The 19,361-nt window shown below is 37.3% G+C and overlaps 1 protein-coding gene and 1 long non-coding RNA gene across 23 annotated transcripts in view; one reads left to right on the top strand and one right to left on the bottom strand.

Moving 5' to 3' along the window:
* The window catches only part of HMCN1 (hemicentin 1), a 703,321-nt gene that overhangs the window by 564,739 nt on the left and 119,221 nt on the right, over positions 1–19,361 (bottom strand). The window lies entirely within an intron of this gene.
* Positions 19,135–19,361, top strand: part of LOC113603812 (uncharacterized) — a 45,716-nt gene continuing 45,489 nt past the window's right edge. For all 3 annotated transcript variants that reach the window (XR_003425525.2, XR_008293342.1, XR_008293340.1), the window contains exon 1: positions 19,135–19,341. This is a non-coding gene — a long non-coding RNA (uncharacterized LOC113603812). The remainder of the gene's footprint in view (positions 19,342–19,361) is intronic.

Here is a 19,361-nt window from a genome sequence, read left to right as displayed (position 1 = left end):
TAAAAAAAATTGTTGCAGGTTATTTAATGAGGAATCTACTGGAAATAGTTCTGGAGACCAAGCACTGGTAAGGCAGTAGAGGCTAGATCACCAAGCAGGTTGTCAAGCTGCTTATTCAAGCCTTCTCATTGAACACAAATCTCTAGATAGGTCTTTAAGTCAAAGGGAACGTAACATAGTATTTGGTCAGTCTCATCCTTTTACTGTATTCATTTGCTATTTTATTTCCTTCCATGTTTCCTGCTTGACAGGAAAGAATTACCACATCAACACCTGTAACTCTCCTGAATTGTGACAAAAATTTGAACTCAGTGTTTGAAGAACAAGAAAAATAAAGAGGAGGGGGAGAATAGTCATGGATCTTCGGGTCACTAACTGCATTATGTTGGGCTGGTCACAAAAGCCATCTGGCCCTTATTTTCCTAATGTGTAACTTGGGAATGCAGAATTAGATATTCATTGAAATCCCTTCAAATTTTGTAGTCAGTGATTTTAATTAAATGTGTGATATTTGGGGATAAATATAAAAGCGTGTACTTAAGGCCTACCTTTACTTCCTCTTATGCTAATTTAGCAGTAGCTTTCTAAAACAAAGAGATTTCCTTTTTCCCTTAATTTGCTAATTTATTGTCATCTGTGCATGTAATGGGACTGAGAATGATCAACATGTCCATTTTACTCCAGTCCTGTGCCAGAACTGAAACAAAGAAAAGAAAGGGTGCAGAGGACAAGAGCCTGGTCACTAAGAAAAACAGTAAAAACAGAGGACCAACTAAATTTCTACTGGGCTATGTCTGATGGGTTTAGGGAAGAGTATAAACAAGAAGGCGACCATGAAGACAGACTAAGATGAGGAATCAATGTGGATTTGGGGAGAGGGAGAGTCCACCAGAGAGTTTCAGAGAGCTGGAGAATTAGAGAAGAAAGAAAGAGGATTTGCTGTGAACTAGATGCTTAGATTTCTTCTTTAAGAAAAAAGCAAACGCTGGGGAACCTGGGTGGCCCAGTCAGTTGAGCATCCGACTTCAGCTCAGGTCATGATCTCATGGTTCGTGGTTCAAGCCCTGCATCAGGCTCTGTGCTGACGGCTCAGAGCCTGGAGCCTGCTTCGGATTCTGTGTCTCCCTCTCTCTGCTCCTCCCCCGCTCATGCTCTGTTTCTGTCTCAAAAATAAATATAAACGTTAAAAAAAGAAAAAAGCAAATGCTTTATTTCTAAATCCTTTTTTTCTTAAAAACAAACTTTTTTCATGTTAGAATACTTTAGATTTTTAGAACAGTTACAAAAATTGTACAGAAAGTTGGCACGTACCCCACACCCAGTTTCCCCTGTTAACATCTTAGATTGCTATGACATTTGTTACAATGAATGACCAATATTGATACATTATAATTAAGTAATGCTTTATTAAAATTTCACTAGTTTTTCCAAAGAGTTTTCACCTGTTCCAGGATCCCATGCAGGACACGTTGCACTTAGTTGTCACGTCTCTTTAAACTCCTCTTGGCTGTGATAGTTTCTCAGACCTCCCTTGTTTTTGATGACCTTGACAGCTTTGAGGAGTATTGGTCAGGTGTTTTGTAGAATGTCCCCCACTTCGGTTTTTTGGGTTTTGTCCCAAAAAACCCCCCAAAAAAATCATGTTGTTCTCATGATTTCACTGGGATTATGGGTTTGGGGAGGAAGACCATAGAGGTGAAGTGTTGTTCTTATCACATCATGTCAAGGGTACACGCTATCAATATGACTTACTGCTGATGGTGTTATCTTTAATGGTCTGGCTGAGGCAGTGCTTACCAGGTTTCTCCACTATACAGTTATTTCCCCCCCTTTTTTTCTATACTCTTTGGAAGCAAGCTACTAAGTGTAGTAGTCCACACATAAGGGGTGAAAAATTCCATTCCACCTCTTGGAAGGGGTAGTCTCTACATAAATTACTTGGATTTCTTTTTATGGGGGATTTGGCTTTTCTCTCCCATTTTAGTCATTTAAATTGGTATTGGACCCATTTTATATTTTGGGTTATAGTCCCAAGGTTATAAATTTTGTTGCCTAAATTCCTTTGTGTGGTTGAATTTATTTTCCTGAACATACCCCTCTGAGGAACTCAAAACTCCTCAAGCTGTCTTTGAAACCCTTTCTATTAGCCTTAAAGACTAACTTGGAAGGGCCTCCTCCTGTGTCCTTGTTGCTTTCTACACTCAGGTACATGTTATATTTGATTCATAATTCAGGGACCAGGATGTTTCCAAAGTGGTAGTAAACCATTGCTTAGACATTCTACTCAAGGAAATTACATGCAAATGTCATGGCCCTTTGACACTAGGAATTTTAGTTGTTAGACCTTGCCCTGTAAGGGTTTGATGACCCCTAGGAAAGCAGTTGAGAAAAGTCTTACTTGTGCCCTTGACAGGCTACAACATAATCAGGATACGATCATTAAGTGTATATGTGTGTGCTAACCTTTTGTTCTTCTATTATTAGTCTGTTTTAAACATAAATTTAAGGTTTGATGCCATTCCAATGACCCTGAAACTTACTCCTTGCTTCCAAAGATAGCAAATAAGGTATCTTGAAAGATGCATATTGTTAAGAGGGCTGTGCTTTTAAAGTGTGTCAGCAATACCAAAATTACAATTTAAAATGACATATCCCCATTTTTTTCAATATTATTGACTACATTCCCTATGCTGTACTTTTCACTCCCATGAGTTATTTATTTTAAAACTGGAATTTTGTACCTCTTAATCTCCTTCACTTATTTTGCCTATCTCCATTTAAAAATATTTTTTTTAATTCTTGTATCCATCAAGGTGTGTTAACTGCTATAATAAGTAATCTCAACATTTCAGTAGGTTTAACACAGTAAAGGTCTATTTCTCAGTCAGGCAAAGTCTGATATAGATATTTCTGATCAGGAGGCTCTCTTGTATGGGTCTCCATCCAGTCCCATGGATGGGAAAAACAGAGCATGCACATGGTCACCTGCAATGTTTTAGGGACAATGCTTGGAGGCAGACTATGTTACTTCCACCTCTGGCCTCCTTTCCATTGGCCAGTGGTCAGTCCCATAGTCCCACTGACGTGCGCTGAGGAACTGAAAAATGCAGTCTTCCTGGTCCCATAGAAAAACAGAGAGGACTGAACACAGAGCAGTATGTCTGCCACAGCTGCTTAAACTATTTTCCTGAAATGAAGGTATTTTTCAACATAGTTCTTTTTTCCTTCATAATTTTTCTTACTACTCTCTCACTCTTTTGAGGATTCTCTTCTTTTACCTCATGATTTGGTATTCTCTGTGACTCTATCCTTAATCAAGAACTCATCTCTTCTTAGCTTGTGTTCTCCCTTAGTAATCTGGTTCATTTCCCTGACTTCAATTGCTGGGGATTTCCACTCCATACTTCTCTTCTGACCTGCTTATTTGTATTTTCAAATGCCTACTAGCCCCATATGAATAGTTCAGAGGCTCTCAAGCTGAGAATAACCCAAGCCGAATTTCTTATCTTCCTCCTAAATTATATTTTTACCTTTTTTTGCCATTTCTGGGAACAGATCAATCTCAGTCATTTCTCAAGTGAGTAAACAAGGATTATTCTAGATTTTTTGACTTCCCCTTCATAACACATCTGATTTTTATGTCCTTTAATCTCTATGCCCTAAATAGTTCTTTAAATTTCCCTTTTATTCATAATCATTGCTAAGTTCTTAAATTTAGGCTTTACTATCTCTTATCCAGACTGTTATAATCACCACTAACCATTATTACTCTCTAGATACCACCTCCCTGACACCAGCCTCCATATGGCCACCAAAATCGTATTTTAAGATATATATCTGATCAACTCACTCCTTACCTAAAATCTACTACTGTCCCCCATCTGATGAAAGCTATGAATCTTCTCTCAAAAGAAAAAGTGAGTCTTGTGACAAAATGGCCAACTTTCCCCATATTTCCAACTCCTTCCCCACTTCCCAGAATGACTATTCCTGCCTCATCAACAACAAGGATACAGAGGGAGAACTTTGGTTAAGCCACTCAGGATGGAAATGATAGAAAGTAAAAACAAGCTAAATATCATTTAGAGTAAATCAATGATAAGATGCCATGAAAACCAATTATGAATACCCACTCCAAAGGGCCAACAGCAATGCTAAAGTTGAAGCCATAAAAACAACACTTGAGTTCAATCAATAACACAGCATGCTGTCAACAAGTAAAAAGTCTGAAGCAATTAGCTCAAGAAACTTTGGGACATCCACAGCTAGTCTTTTTTTTTTCTTTTTAAAGGTTTAATGGCTGCTTTTTTTTTTAAATATAATTTATTGTCAAGTTGAGTAACATACAGTGTATACAGTGTGCACTTGGTTTCAGGGGTAGAGTCCCGTGATTCATTGCTTACATACAACACCCAGTGTTCATCCTAACAAGTGCCCTCCTCAATGCCCATCACCCATTTTCCCCTCTCCCCCTCCCTCAGTTTGTTCTCTGTATTTAAGAGTCTCTTATGGGTTTGCCTCCCTTTCTGTTTCAAACTATTTTTCCCCTCCCCTTACCCCATGGTCCTCTGTTAAGTTTTTCATATTCCACATATGAGTGGAAATATAAGATATCTGTCTTTCCCTGACTGACTTATTTCACTTTGCATAATACCCTCCAGTTCCATCCACGTTGTTGCAAATGGCAGGATTTCATTTTTTCTCATTGCCAAGTAGTATTCCATTGTATATATAAACCACATCTTCCTTATCCATTCATCAGCACAGCTAGTCTTTATTGGTTGCTTACTAGGCTCATGGATGTTTGAGGTAGAAATTATTAAAAAAAAAAAAAAAAGGAATGGTCCCAAAGCAATATGTTAGGTAGAGTAAATTTAAATTTAATTCTAAGTAAATCCAAGCAAAACCAGTATCTTCTTAAGATACAGAAAATACAAAATCTAAATTAACTTGAGAAATTCTTCAATTTGAAATGGAATGGGGTACAGATATAATTTGAAAAGATACTTCTGTTCAGAAATGAGAAGTCAAATAATTATCACTTTTATATTTGTTACTTTTTTCTTATAGTGTGGATGAAGAATCTTAAGTAACAAGATTAGAAATTTACCCAAACTATGCATTAGCTTTCAGTTCCATCAACTAGAACACCATATCCCAATCTGGAGGTTGAGATCTTCAAAAGAGAATCCCAAATTACAAAATTAAGAGTATCATTTTGAGAAAACGTGAGCATCAACCTCCAAATCTCTAATAACTATATATACTAATTGAGAGTACATTCTGCTAGAAGAAATAAGACTACCTGATATAATAGTACCTAAAACAAATTAAGAGTTTATTTCTTCTTCATGTAAAAATCTAGAAGTAGATAGTCTAGGGCTGGTTTGGAACCCTGCAGTGCCGAAACTAGGCTTCTATTCCTAAATTTAGTTATTTGTCCAAGATGGTTCCAACTGTTGTTACAAAAAGAATGGAAGAAGAACCTGACCCCTCTTTTCAGGTATACTTGCAGAAAGTTGCAAATTTTCATTAACATTCTATCATAGTCCATTCAGGCTTCTATAGCAAACTACCATTGACTGGGTTGTTTATCAAAAACAGATATTTATTTCTCACTGGGAAGTCCAAGATCAAAGCACCAGCAAATTCAGTGTCTGATGAGAGTCTGCTTCATGGTTTATAGATGGTCATCTTCTCTCTGAACACTCACAGGACAGAAGGAGCAAGGGAGCTGTCCAGGGTCTTTTATAAGAGCACTAATTCCTAGTCATCTCCAAAAGGTCCTATCTTCAAATACCATCACACTGGGGCTAGGAATTTCAACATATGAATTTTGGTGGGCAGCCAACATTCAGTCTATTGCATACACCATCAGACAGAGCTTAGACATAAGACCACACACAGCTGTAAATGAAGATGTGAAATGGGATCCTGTTACTAAAAGAAGAATTGATATGAAAGTATGATTAGTGACAGTATCACACCCTAATGTCTTATTCTGTTCCCCATATCTGTCACTGAACACATTCTTTTTTCTACATTTCATCAAAATTAAAAAGAATACCAGACAATCCATTTCTGCAATGAAACTGTTGTATATGATGATCCTGCTCTACTAGGGTTTATGTGTTTGTTTCTTTCATTAACTTTGTATTAGTTAAGGTTCTCCAAAGAAACAGAACCAATAGAAGGCAGATAGGTAGATAAATAGATAGATAGGTGACAGATAGATAGATAGATAGATAGAGATAGATTTTAAGAAATTGGTTCACATGATTATGGAAACTGGCAAGGGTAGGCCAGCATGCTAGAGACCCAGGAAGAGCTGACATGGCAATTCAAGTCTGAAAGCCATCTGCTGGCAGAATTTCCTCTTCCTTGTGGGAGGTCAGTCTTTTGTTCTATTCGGGCCTTCAACTGATTGGATGAGGCCCAGCCATATTATGGAGGGCAGTCTACTTTACTCAAAGTCCACCAATTTACATATTAATCTTATCCAAAAACACCCTCACAGGAATATCTAGGATAATGTCTGAGCACATATCTATGTACCGTGGACCAGCCAAGCTGACACATAAACCACCATTACAAACAAGAAACAGGCTTTTTAAGAGAGTAGGATGTAAACTTTTAAAAATAAAATACTGAGAATAAATCCACTGGAACACACTTTAATACAGTATATAAAATATTTAATGACAAATCAAATTGACAAAGAAATTAGAAAATTGAGACTAAAGGACTTTCCAAAAATATCCAACAGCAAACTCCAAATAGAAATCAGAATTAGCAGAGAGCTAATTCTTCTTTTCACCTAAACTCATCTTTGCAAACCACTTCTCTGTCAATAACGCCATAGCCATTATTTCAAACATTAATTGTAAAAAAAAATCATTTTCTCAAATAAAATACATATTACCCATTAAAAATGTGTGTAATCTCCCTGTATTTGAAATAGTCTGGGTGTTCCAAATTTATGCTTTCATTCCATAATTTAATAGTGATTTAGGCAATTTAACACCTATTTTCCATAAAGCACTTTGCTGTACTCCATGGGAGGTAAAGCCAGAGTTAAAGTCATGGCCTTCAATAAAATTTGGAGAGAGAGATAACACCTTTGCAAAAATATTTTTAACATAACAAACATGGTGTAAGACAAATTCTTTGAAAGTTCAGAATACATTTTGACTCTCTTAACATTTTCAAACATACTTTACGGATACTACCTTTTTAAATCCAGCTTAGAACACAAAGATGATTACACCTCCTTTATAATACCAACCAATTACTTCATTAGCCAGAAGTCCTATATTTGCCTTTAGGAAACACTACTTGCTTTGAACTATACAAGTTTCTTTAGGTTTACTCAGCCCGAAGTGGTCAGTCCTACTTTCTGATTCCACGTAAAGAGAACCAGGAAGTCTAATGAGACCATTGGTGTAATTGCTCTATAGTAGCCACATCACATAGCTACTGTGCATTAGGTGCCCAATGGATGTTTGTCCACTTATAGTGATTTCTTTGCTGGTGCTTGCTGCACTTCTTTTAAGTGATGATCAAATATTCAGTCGCTGTATCCAAAACATGCCCAAGCACACTTCTGGCTTGGCCAACAGTAGTTTCTATCATATCTGTATTTTATGCATATATGCCCCTAACATGCAAACCTTGGTATCAAAACTGAGATACCAGTTTTGCACATTTATTTTTTTTTTAATTTTTTTAATCTTTACTTATTTTTGACAAAGTGAGAGAGAGACACAGAGACAGAGACAGAGAGACAGAGTGCAAGCCGGGGAGGAACAGGGAAGGAGGGAGACACAGAATCCAAAGGAGGCTCCAGGCTTTGAGCTATCAGCACAGAGCCCAATGCGGGGCTCAAACTCACCAACTGCAAGCTCATGACCTGAGTCAAAGCCGGGCAATTAACCAACTGAGGCACCCAGGTGCCCCAAAGTTTTGCACATTTCTTAGGAGTGTTTGGAGTTCTTTCTGCCAGCATACTTCAGTTAGCATCAACTCCCTCTATTGACGATACTCTAATAACACTGAAACAAAAGGGATGGGGTCAGGTTCTTGATTCTTCAGTCTCAGAAATCTCCTTGGCTCCTAAGCAAAATTCCCTACCTCCTCCCCAAAGATGGGCTCTGCCTACCACGGCTATTGTGGGGGAGCTGCTTTAATCTAGCCACAAAAGCTATCATTACACATAGTTGCTATTTTCCCCAATATTTGAACTTGTCCTAAAATTACTTTGTATCTTTTGTTTGCTCTCTGGAAGAATTTCAATGTGGTTTGCAAAGCCACACTCTGATATTACCTACATTCTTAACTTAGAGTATATGGTTTCCTTAAGACCAGAAAGAAAACATATTAGATATTGCATATGAGGGTTGCTATGGAATTGATGTGATATTTTTTAGGGACTTAACTAAGCAATTTAGGGATATTTTAAAGGGACTCAACCAAGCAATTTGCCAAGAAAGGAGAAAAGAAGCTCAGAGCAGTTTTCCTTAAAAAAGGACAAATGAAGCTAATAAGTCTTCGTACAGTTGAGGGGAAAATGTGATTGTTAAATTAGGTGTGCTGTTGCCTGGGAGAAGCACATCATATCTGTAAGTTCTCTCCATCAAGAGCAGCCTTGTGAATCAGAAGGACAATTTTCTGCCCTGTTTAGGAGAAAGGAAGGGACTGGGTACACGGAACTTGGATGGCGAGAGAACTAAGTAGCAGTAAGTGAAGCGGCTGAAGACAATCAGAAGACTGCATCAATGAGGAAGTTAACTTCATAGTACTAGTAAATGACTACCTGGTGAAGTTATTAAAAAATCTCAGTACAGTGGAAAAGCCCCCAAAAGGTCTTTGGCCAACTTGAGGATGAGCAGTTTCTTTCAGGATTATAAAGAGACTAGAGCTGAGGTTTGATTGACAACAGCTAAGGATCATTAACAAAGGTATAGAAATGGACCTAGGTCTTTAGGTTTAATCTTGTTTTTAATTTGTCACTTACTTTAAAAATAATAATTGTGTTTCATAATTCTGTCCAATGCTTATGCTTTACTATGTTAGTGAGATTACATTTTTATGCATTAATGTTAAAGTATGCAACTCTACAATGTAATCCAGGCACTACCCAGCACTTTGTGCTAACATATTCTAATGAAAAGCAAAGCATCCAGAATAAATGAGCTAAGTTTTGATGACTGGTCTTTCAAACCCATAATGGATCCTGTGAAGAGGCAGCAAATGTCATGCAGATTAAAAGTGGTAAGAATTCTAAACCCCATCAAAGATTTATGTTATGCCTGCGCTGTGAATTTTTCCCCGTTTCTCACATAAATATTGTTACCAGCAGGAAAACAAACACATAAATAATGCATAGTTTATTTTAAAAAATTGATATCTGGGTAATTACTTAGGTCTCTGTAACAAACCAATATTTTTGAAAAATACATTTATCTGTTTATTGTATTTCTGACAAAAACTTCATTTTGTTTTACATTTGAACACTGAATTACCAGACCTTGGTTTGTGACTGTCAGTAATTCTGGGTTGTGTTGACTTAACAGAATCAATGTGGCATTACTGAGGGATTAATGGCCAGCAAGGACTAGCCATGGTATAATGATCCACAGGAATTATCTTTACCAAGGTTACTATTGCTTTCTAATGCTGAAAATCAGAACAAGAAAAACATGTGAAATACAATAAGAAGGTCTCAATTATTACAGACAATAACAAAAGATTATTTCTAGGAAATGAATGTTTGAGACAGATGAGTCAATTTGAATGATTAATAACATTTCAATCCTCCTCTTATATGAAAATTTTTGTAGCATCAGTTCCTTCCACACCAAAGTACTTATTTTGCTAATTCTCTGGGGAAACATGAGAGTTGAAATAAAGGAACTTAAGACCTGAATTCAAGTATTTTCATTGACCAAGAGGAAATGGTCAAGTCACACTTCTGTACTAAACAGACCTTCCATGCAAACACATCTTGTAATATAGTACACATAGGAAAAATTAATTATAGCTAAATCTGTCTTAGTTACCTAAAAGTAGTGTTAGAGATCCAATCATTATTTTTAATATTCTACAATATCTAATCAACATCACATTTTTGTCTTTGTTGGAACTATTTGGGATGACCCAAACATCTATTTGCTTGTGATTGGGATTTAGTCAACTGAGTGTCAAAATAGTGGTTGACTTTTAAGAATATTTTTATTCATAAACATTGAGAAATTATTTGTAACCTATTATTTGCAGTTTCGGTGATAAAATCTTCCACACCAGGGGATTCAGGGCAAGGGGAGTAATAAAAAGGTCTCTGGGTGATGCCTGCTCATCTTCACCAGACAAACCTAAGCCATAAGCTGGGAGAAAAGGCACATGTGATTGTCTGGATCCCAGGGAGTCTATAATCAGCTATCAAGGAAACGGTAGGGAAGCAGAGTTTTCCCTAGAGTGTACAGGCAAGAGATATGGCATGTACAAGACCTTTAGGAGCTAAAAGTGACCTAGGTAACCACCTGTAGTCTCCTTTGAATGAATATGAATGCTAGTGTTCAACAGCTTTAAGCCCAAGAATGAGAGCTTACAAAGTTTGTTCTTTTTCGGTAATTTAAAATGTATACTTAAATAAATACCGTATACTTAAATATGGATGTATACATATGTATGTATATATATGTATTGTATATTTTACATATATGTGCATATATACATAGATACATACGCACATACATTTCCAACGCAGACAAGAGTGGCATAAACTTACAAAGAGGTTTTCACTATGGCTCTGCATTATAATTCATCTTAATGCTACCAAAGAAAGAGTTAATGAAATATTTTTTCTGCAAAGTCTTTTAAAGTAACTTATTATATGTTGAAGGTCAGAAATCAGAAAATCAGATACTATCCAAAGCAAGACTATATCACCCTTGATATCCAATGAACAATGCTTATCTTCTCCTTTGTTCTTATCTCTCTATCCCCTGTACTTTTTCTATAAACCCATTATAAAAATAAAAACTTCCATGTATCCTTCTATAATCTGCTATGTGACACTAAGGCTGGGGCTGCAAATCATGTGTCTGCTTTACCTTCTGATTCTCTATCGGTTTCCACCAATCATGGCTATAGAGAAAAGACTAGGAGTCAGGCTGCTTCCTGCTTTCTTTCTCTTCGTATCACTGTTGTCTTAGCAATGGCCCTCCAGGCTGGGATGGACAATTGGACTTGGTCTCCTGTTTAATTTCAGTATTCTTAGAACTAACCTGAATGGTTCACTCTTAGAGATGCAGATACCAGCACTAACTGGAAAGTCCTTCCAGCACCTGCTGGGAAGCAGCCAGACAGACCCCTTCCCCTTCCCTCTGTTACCTCCCCCAAACTCTCTCCAGTCCTGAGCTCCAGCTCCTCTGGGCTATAAAGATAGGACTTCATGAGAGACTGGATGTAGGGGTAGGATACAATCAAGACAAGCTTAAGATTCTGGTCTGGTGAGGTAGTGGCTTCTTGTAATTACTCCTTCTTTGTTACTTTGGTTTTTCAGAGAGTAAGGGTGGATGCCAATGTAACCAATTCCTCATGTTAAATTCTCAGTGTTGAAATGCCCAACATAGTTTCTGTTTTCCTGGCTGGACCCTTACTTACACACCAGTTACCCAGAGAAATTTTCTTTGGGTGTCTAAAAGAATCAGTTGAACTAGCTTTATCCACATAGATTTAATCATTAGCAAATATTAATTGGGCCCCTTAATATGTAGGCACAAAATATTAGGAAAATGATGAGACCTATAATCCAGGTGTGGCTGTCTGGGAACTATCTCCTCATTTGACCACTGAGCTCCAGCTACACTGGCCTTCTTTCAGTTTCTCAGATGCTTCAGGTTGTTCTCCAGCTAAGAGTCCCCACACACGCTGCTCCCGTTGCCTTCCTGACTCTCTCATTCCTGAAACTCCTTGTGACATTAACCTGATTCATATCTATCCCTTTTTCTAATTTAAATTATCACTTCCTCAGGAGGACCTTCCCAAACCCTCCAGAGGAAGTCAGACATGCTCATAGGACCCTGTACTTCTTAAAAGAGTAGAATTTAGATAAATAATTGAATAATGAGTTATTAAGGACTAGAATGTAAATTCTATTAAGGCAGAAACCATTTCTGTAGAATATTGCCTGTTTTTGTAACTATTTCTCCAGTTCTTCTAATTGCAGAGGAGTTAAATAACAATAAGAATACAAAAGATACAAATTATTGGACACCAGCTACAGACACCGTATTAAACACATTTCATGTACTATTTCATTTAGCCATCCCAACAGCCTCAAAATATGGATACTATTGTCATACCAAACAGAGAAGCCACCCAAGGCCTAGAAATGGCAAGTGGCTCGAACAAAGTAATATAGCCAACCAATGACAGAGCCAGAACTCCAGGCACTCTTATTCCAGAGCCTGTACCTGGAATAAATGAGTGAGCAAAAGTACAAAGCTGATTGCTTAATTGGAAAGACAAAGCTTATAATTAACAGAGAGGCAGCACAAGTTGAGTTGGAAAAGCAACACAAAACAAAACAGCGCAGATATTCTGGGATACCAGAACACAAAGGGCAGATCCCCAAAGCAGAGATGATGAATGTTTCACAGAGTGGCTGGGATTTCAGCAGGACCTTGAAGGTAAGGCTGTACTAGATAAGTAGAAAGAAGGGCCTCTAAGGCAGAGTAAACAGCCCAAGAAAATGTCCTTCAACTCCTTCACCTTCAGATAACCTTTCAAAGCAAAAAAAACAAAAAAAACAAAAAAAACAAAAAACTATTGGAAAAATTATAAGATGTATTTTTTTTTAGGATCAAGTCTTTTAAGACTCATTTCCCAGCAGTCAAAACTAAGCAGAGTTACCAATTTCTTATAAAACACATCTAATTCAAAAAGGGCAATCACAAAGAACACTGGAACACAGGGATGTAAGCCAAGGTGTAGTTGGGCAAGTGGCAGACTGCATCAGAGGGCACCAGAACATGATGCCTACTATTGGCCACTGCAGATATACTGGAACAAAGCCACACACACACACACACACACACACACACACACACACACACACACTGGCAGAGTAGCACTGGTGCTACAGAGCCAGGCAGGAAATCTGGGTTCCAAAACTGACACTGAGCTGGAACCCAGTATTCTCTGGATAAAGCCAAGAGTAAAAGGAAGGATGCAGGATTCAACTAATAAAATCTTCAAAGCCAGAACCCAAATAAGTCACTTACAGAAATGGGTCAGGAAGTGGAGCTGGTACTATTAGCAAAGCATAGACAGAGGCAAGTTATGTTGAAGGAATGGCTTATAGAAAAATGGGAAACTGGAAGGAGCAAAAGACACCTGGATTCAGGCTGATTTTTTTACTTCACTTAGGCATAGTAGGAAGTTCAACATTAACATGATCCTTTTATGGGCTCATGCTCAAATAAATCGAGCTGGATTTCTCTCCTTGTAACCCACCACGGTTTTGATACCTATCCCTTTGCAAATGATAAAACTGGCATACCTTGGGAAAGAAAATATCTATTTTTGTTTGGTTTTGTTTTCTTTATTTTATTTAGTTTTATTATTTAATGTTGTTAAATTTTTATAAAGAGTTTCATTTTGATATTCTGTTAAAAATACTTTAGATGTCGATATATGAAATAAATGAATGGAATAAATATATTGAAAATAATTGGATGGAATTGACATATGTATATATTTTTGTAAAAATGAAATTATACACTATATAATTGTTGTTTTTAAAACCCTTTTTCCACTGACCAATATGTTTGGACTTCCCTAACAATAAATGTAGTTCTTCATCATTTATCATACATTTTCAAAATAGGAGTATTGAGGTACAGGGGAGTAAAACAACTAGTCAAAACTCCAAAAGAGAGGATTTAAAAAAAGCATTCACTAAACATCATTTTTTATGTAACACAACACAAAAGCACTTAAAACCAATGTGGGCCTAGATCAATAGGAACTTACTGTAAACAGAAAAACCAACAGAAATTACAAAGTCCAGAAATAATAAAGTCTTGAAAACATTCTGAAAGTGATTTAATAGTGTACAGAGCAATTCTGCAGAAACCATGTGATTTTTCAAAACAATCCAATTAGCTAAATCAGCTACTTGAATACTGATTAATGTTGACAAATGTCTCCCATTCTACTGTATCATCTCTACCTACATAAAAATTTTTGCTTCATTCCTCTGCTCTTCAGTCACAACAAAACTTATTAACCAGTGATTCAGAACTTGCTGTCTCCACTTCTTCATCCAAATACTGATTGACTCTTCGTTCCAGTATATATTCCAACCGTATTCTATTGGCCTCCACTTTGCTATATCCAGTAGAGACTCTTCTGTCCCCATCTTTCTAAACCTTCCAACAGCATTTCATACATGCTACTACCTCCTGAAAACTTTGACTTCTCTTGGCTCCCATGGCACTATTTCTCCTAGATTTCCTTTACCATTGCTAACTGCTTTTTCTTATTTTCTTTTGCTAAATTCTACCCATTTTTCTTAGTGTTTATGTGCATTGGGATTTTTTTCTGACCATCAGCTCTTCCCTATACTTTTGCCTTAGTTACCTCATCTAATCCGATGGTTTTAAAAGATACCCACACTCTGATGACTACCAAAGTTGTGTCTCCAGCCCTAGCCAAACCACCCCTTGAGATCCAGACTCATTTTCAACTGCCTCCTGGACAACTGCATTGGGATGCATAATAGAATTTCAAATTCAACAAATCTAAAATAATACTAACAACAACAACAACAACAGCAAAATCTAAGTATTCCTCTAGTTTTTCTTACACCAGTAAATTTTATCCCATTGCTCATCCCATTGCTCAAGCCAAACCCCCAGAATGCTACTGGATTCTTCTCTTTCCATCACCCTCTCATACCTAGTCTCTCCAAGTCTTGGAGAAATTCTAACTCCTTAATAACTCCTTACTTAGTAGTTTCTAGATTTGTCCACTATTCTGTATTTACTGCTAGCACTCCACTTCAAGAAGTGTGTCTGAAGGTCAGACTATGAAGATTCTCCACTTACTAGCTGCATGACCTTGGGCAAGTTACTTCTCTGTGCTTCAGTTTCCTTATCTATAAAATGGTCTATCTTATAAGATTGATATGGTTGTGAAAAGTAATCAGTCAACATATGTAAATGGCTAACAACAGAAACTGGAGTTTTTAGGTTATGATCAGAACTCCTATTTTAGTTTAAGTTGAAAAAAATCAACACTCTTCTAAAGAACCTGACAGAATGCAGAGTCTACAAAGAATATTGTCCACATGTCCAGGATACAACCCCCCCATAATTACTTTATACACAAAGAAACAGAAAAAATATGAACCAAATTCAAAAGAAAAGACAATCAGTGGAGACTAACCCTAAAAATGATTCAGATGTTCAAATTAGCAGACAAAGACTTCAACAGAGCAGATATAGCTATGCACAATATTATAAAGAAAAATATATACATAATGAAAAACAGAAAGAAAATTTGGCAGAGAAACATAAACTATAACAAATAACCAAAAGAAATTATAGAACTAAAAAAATACAAACCGAAAATTTTAAAAATTCACTAGATGGGATTAACAGACTGGAGATGATGGCAGAAAATGAATTTGAAGAGAGATCAATAGATTATCCAACCCGAAGAACAGAAAAAAGTTGAAAAACATTTACAGAGACTTAGAGACTTGTGGGATAATATCAATAAGTCTCATAAAGTGTCTCAAAAGGAGAGGAGAAAAAGACTGAAAACCTATCAATTAGTCATTTAAGTTTATGCATTTCAAATACGTATGTTTTTATGACAAAAGAAAAAAGGCATTAAAAAATACAGATTCCTAGTTAATTATATTCATGCTGCAGTGTTTAGGAGTGAAGCGTGCTGATGCCTGTCCTTACTTTGAAATGCATAAAAAAAAATAAGATGGACTGATAGTGGAATGATTAGAGGGATGTATATACAACAAAGCAAGAATAGTAAAAGGTTAAGTCTAGAATCTTGGTGGTGGGAATTTGTGTAAAACTTTTTAAAGCTTTCTGTATTTTTATAACAAAATGATATAAAATTATAAATTGAGTAATATATTTTCAGTGGGTTTTTTTTGTCTAAAACTTACCCAAAATATATAATTTAAAAATGCTTACAAGAGTATAAGTGCTATAGATGCATTATTATTTGAGTCACTTTTATCCTTCCCGGACAACTGTCATAGCCTCTTAGCTAATCTGTCTTCACTTTCTCCCTCTCCAATTCTTTCTTCATTCGGTAGCTAGAATGACATTGTAAAAATGTAAATCTGGGCATGTTGATTTCCTTTCTTAAAATTCATTTATGGCTTCTGTTGCTCTTAGAATAAAATTAAATCTCCTTAGAGCCTTCAAGGTCTAATTCCATGGAGCACCTGTTACCTGACCTACCAAACCCTTTCCCATGGGCAGGCTTTGTTTGCACATGCTGTCCCTTCTGCCTGTAATGTTCTTCCCCCAACTCTCAAGTGGTTGATCAATTCTTATTCTTTAGGTACATCTCATCAACTTTTTTTATTTCCTTCATAACACTCAGCACAATTTTATTATCTAGTTTTTTTATTTATTTGCTTATTGTTTGTATCCTCAGCTAGAGCTTGATAAAGGTAGAGATTTTCGACGCTTGTTCACTGTAGCTTCCTGGGGCCTGAAGCGGGCTCTGATTAGACATTAAGTATTTTGCCCAATACCTCAAAGTTACTAAGTTGCAGGGCAAGCGTTAAACCCCAGTTGTTCTGTGAGTTCTTTCATGATACCAAATAGGTAGAGAGAAACTAGACTGCATGATTCTATCCTCCTGGAGTTTCTCGTCTAGGAAGGAAAAGATCAAATGCACAGAGAAACAGTTGGTTCCAAGATCCAGAAAAATTCCCCACTTCATTCTCCTCACATCTTTTTCCTTGAGAATCCATGCTCATCATCAATAAGGATTCATCATGTCACCTTATCTACTACATGGAGTCTGCCACTAAATCCCATGTTATTTTGCCTCCTGTGTATCTTCATTCTCACTACCGCTACACCAGCCCAGGCTACCTCTGTCCTTTGTCAAGACTACTATGGCAAAGTGGTCCTCCAGCCTTGCCTCCATTCTCTAGGCTGCAGCCAAGATAATCCTGTGAAGGAGAAATCTAATCATGTGGCTTCCCCACTCCAAACCCCACAACAGGAACAAGTCCAGTCTCATTAACATTTCCTTCAAAGCTCCTCAGAAGAGGTTGGTAAGACACCTCCCTACCTCTCCAAGTCCATCTTCCTGTTACTCTTTTCCCTGACCAATATTTCAGTTCCCCTGAGACCCCATTGCCCTCTTTCCTTCTTGGCTATTTCTCCTGCCCAGGAAACTACTCCACCTACTCTTTAGCTAACTTCTTCTCACTCTGCCTTCAGGTTCCAGCTCACACATCACTTCTTCTATGAGAGCTTCTCTGACACCTTCCCCCCACCTCACTACCACATCATGTGTTTTACTGTATATCCCATGGCTCTTTGCTGATCTATTGTAAGCTCTCTGGAGTCAAGCCTATCTATCTGGTTTTCACCATTATATGTCCAATAGCTTGTATACACTAAATGCTTAGTAAATATTTATTGGATGGATGGACAGATGGGTAGATCATAGTACTTGGAAAAGCTTCCCCCAAATAACCATACAAACTCTCTTAAATAAAATAAGCTGGATTATTCCATTTATAGACAGGAAACCATAGTCAAAAGGCAGAGGCCTATTAGTGCCAGGCATTGGGGGACAGAGGGGCATTCTGTCTTTTTGGCTATAGTGTTCTATCCATAGAATGGTTAGCCAGCTTGTTTTAGTTAAGAGAGTTTATTGGATTATTTTGGAGAACTGATCCTTGAAGCAAGCATGTATAGATATTCTAGTGATGTTTCAAGTGACATTAAAAATTCAGAAAGATAAAAGTCTAGGGACCAGAAACATAAAATGTATTTCAAATGCTCCCATAGAGTAGCTATACTAATTCAGTACGAGGTATACTAGCATGCTATTATTTATAAAAGATTGATTTTATTTAGGGTGTATTAAATTACACAGCTTTTGCTGTGCTTTTCATAGTCCCCAGAATTCTGACTCAGTTTGTCCCTTAACTGGCTCTCATCAAAGCAGAGAGTTACCAGGATTGATGGAAGAGATCTGCAGAGAGCAATGTTGTGATCAACAGTGTAATCACTTAAAACAGAGAAAAGAAAGAATAGTACAATACAAACTCCCATTCTTAGAAGAGCTATTTCTGGGGGGCTGGGGGCTCAATTGATTAAGTGGCTGACTTCAGCTCAAGTCATAATCTCACAGTCCGTGGGTTCGAGCCCCGCATCGGGCTCTGTGCTGACAGCTCAGAGCTTGGAGCCTGCTTCGGATTCTGTGTCTCCCTCTCTCTCTGCCCCTCCCTTGCTCTCTGTCTCTGTCTCTCTCGCAAAAATAAATAAACATTAAAAAAATTTAAGAAGAGCTATTTCTGAGTCTTTCTTCCCTGACACCAAAAATAAATAAATAAATAAATAAATAAATAATCATAATGCAGTTAGATTTAAGTGTCTTGTTCTTAAGAACATATATTAGTCTCTTGTCACGATTGTGCTCCCAAACGACAAAAATTTCTGTAGAAGTACAAGCGGTGGCAATTCCCAAACTTGTATTAAGTGAACAGTGAGCTCCCTGATGATCTCTTCAAGCAAGGCCCTTAATGGAAAACATGCATTTAATATTTACTTTCCAGGGAGTTGTAAGGGTACCACAAAAAAACTACAATCCCCTCTAATCTTTGCATAACTATCAGGCTTCTGGAATTATTAGACTTGTTCATTTTAAAAGTTTCACAGGATGTAGCACCAAGTTCTGCTCAAGGGCTAAGCATTATTTAACAGCCAGTGACTCTCAGTCCAGGAGTATAAGAAACACAGCTATTTTAAAGTTGCCTTTCATGTCCAAAGAGTACAAGAAAACACCCAGAAGAAAAATATCATTAATATTCAACTACTTTTCTGCCACATTTATTTTATCTGTAGGTGAGAATGCTGAGTGTTACATGAACATTTATCAGAGAGCTTATTTTCCTGACTGCCATCATGTGATGTGACAGGACTCAGGGTACAACCCGCTGCCATTGAGAAGCAAGAAGCACAGAGCAATGACCAGCTGAGGACACAGACCACTTGTTTCCTGGAGCATGCATGCTTCGTGCCTGCTGGCCATGTGAGAGGACAGCTGGGACAGGTAAGAGCTCTGACTGGGTC

The sequence above is a fragment of the Acinonyx jubatus genome, chromosome E4 (assembly GCF_027475565.1).
Source record: "Acinonyx jubatus isolate Ajub_Pintada_27869175 chromosome E4, VMU_Ajub_asm_v1.0, whole genome shotgun sequence".
Lineage (NCBI taxonomy): Eukaryota > Metazoa > Chordata > Mammalia > Carnivora > Felidae > Acinonyx > Acinonyx jubatus.
This window is presented reverse-complemented; position numbering and strand designations above follow the sequence as displayed.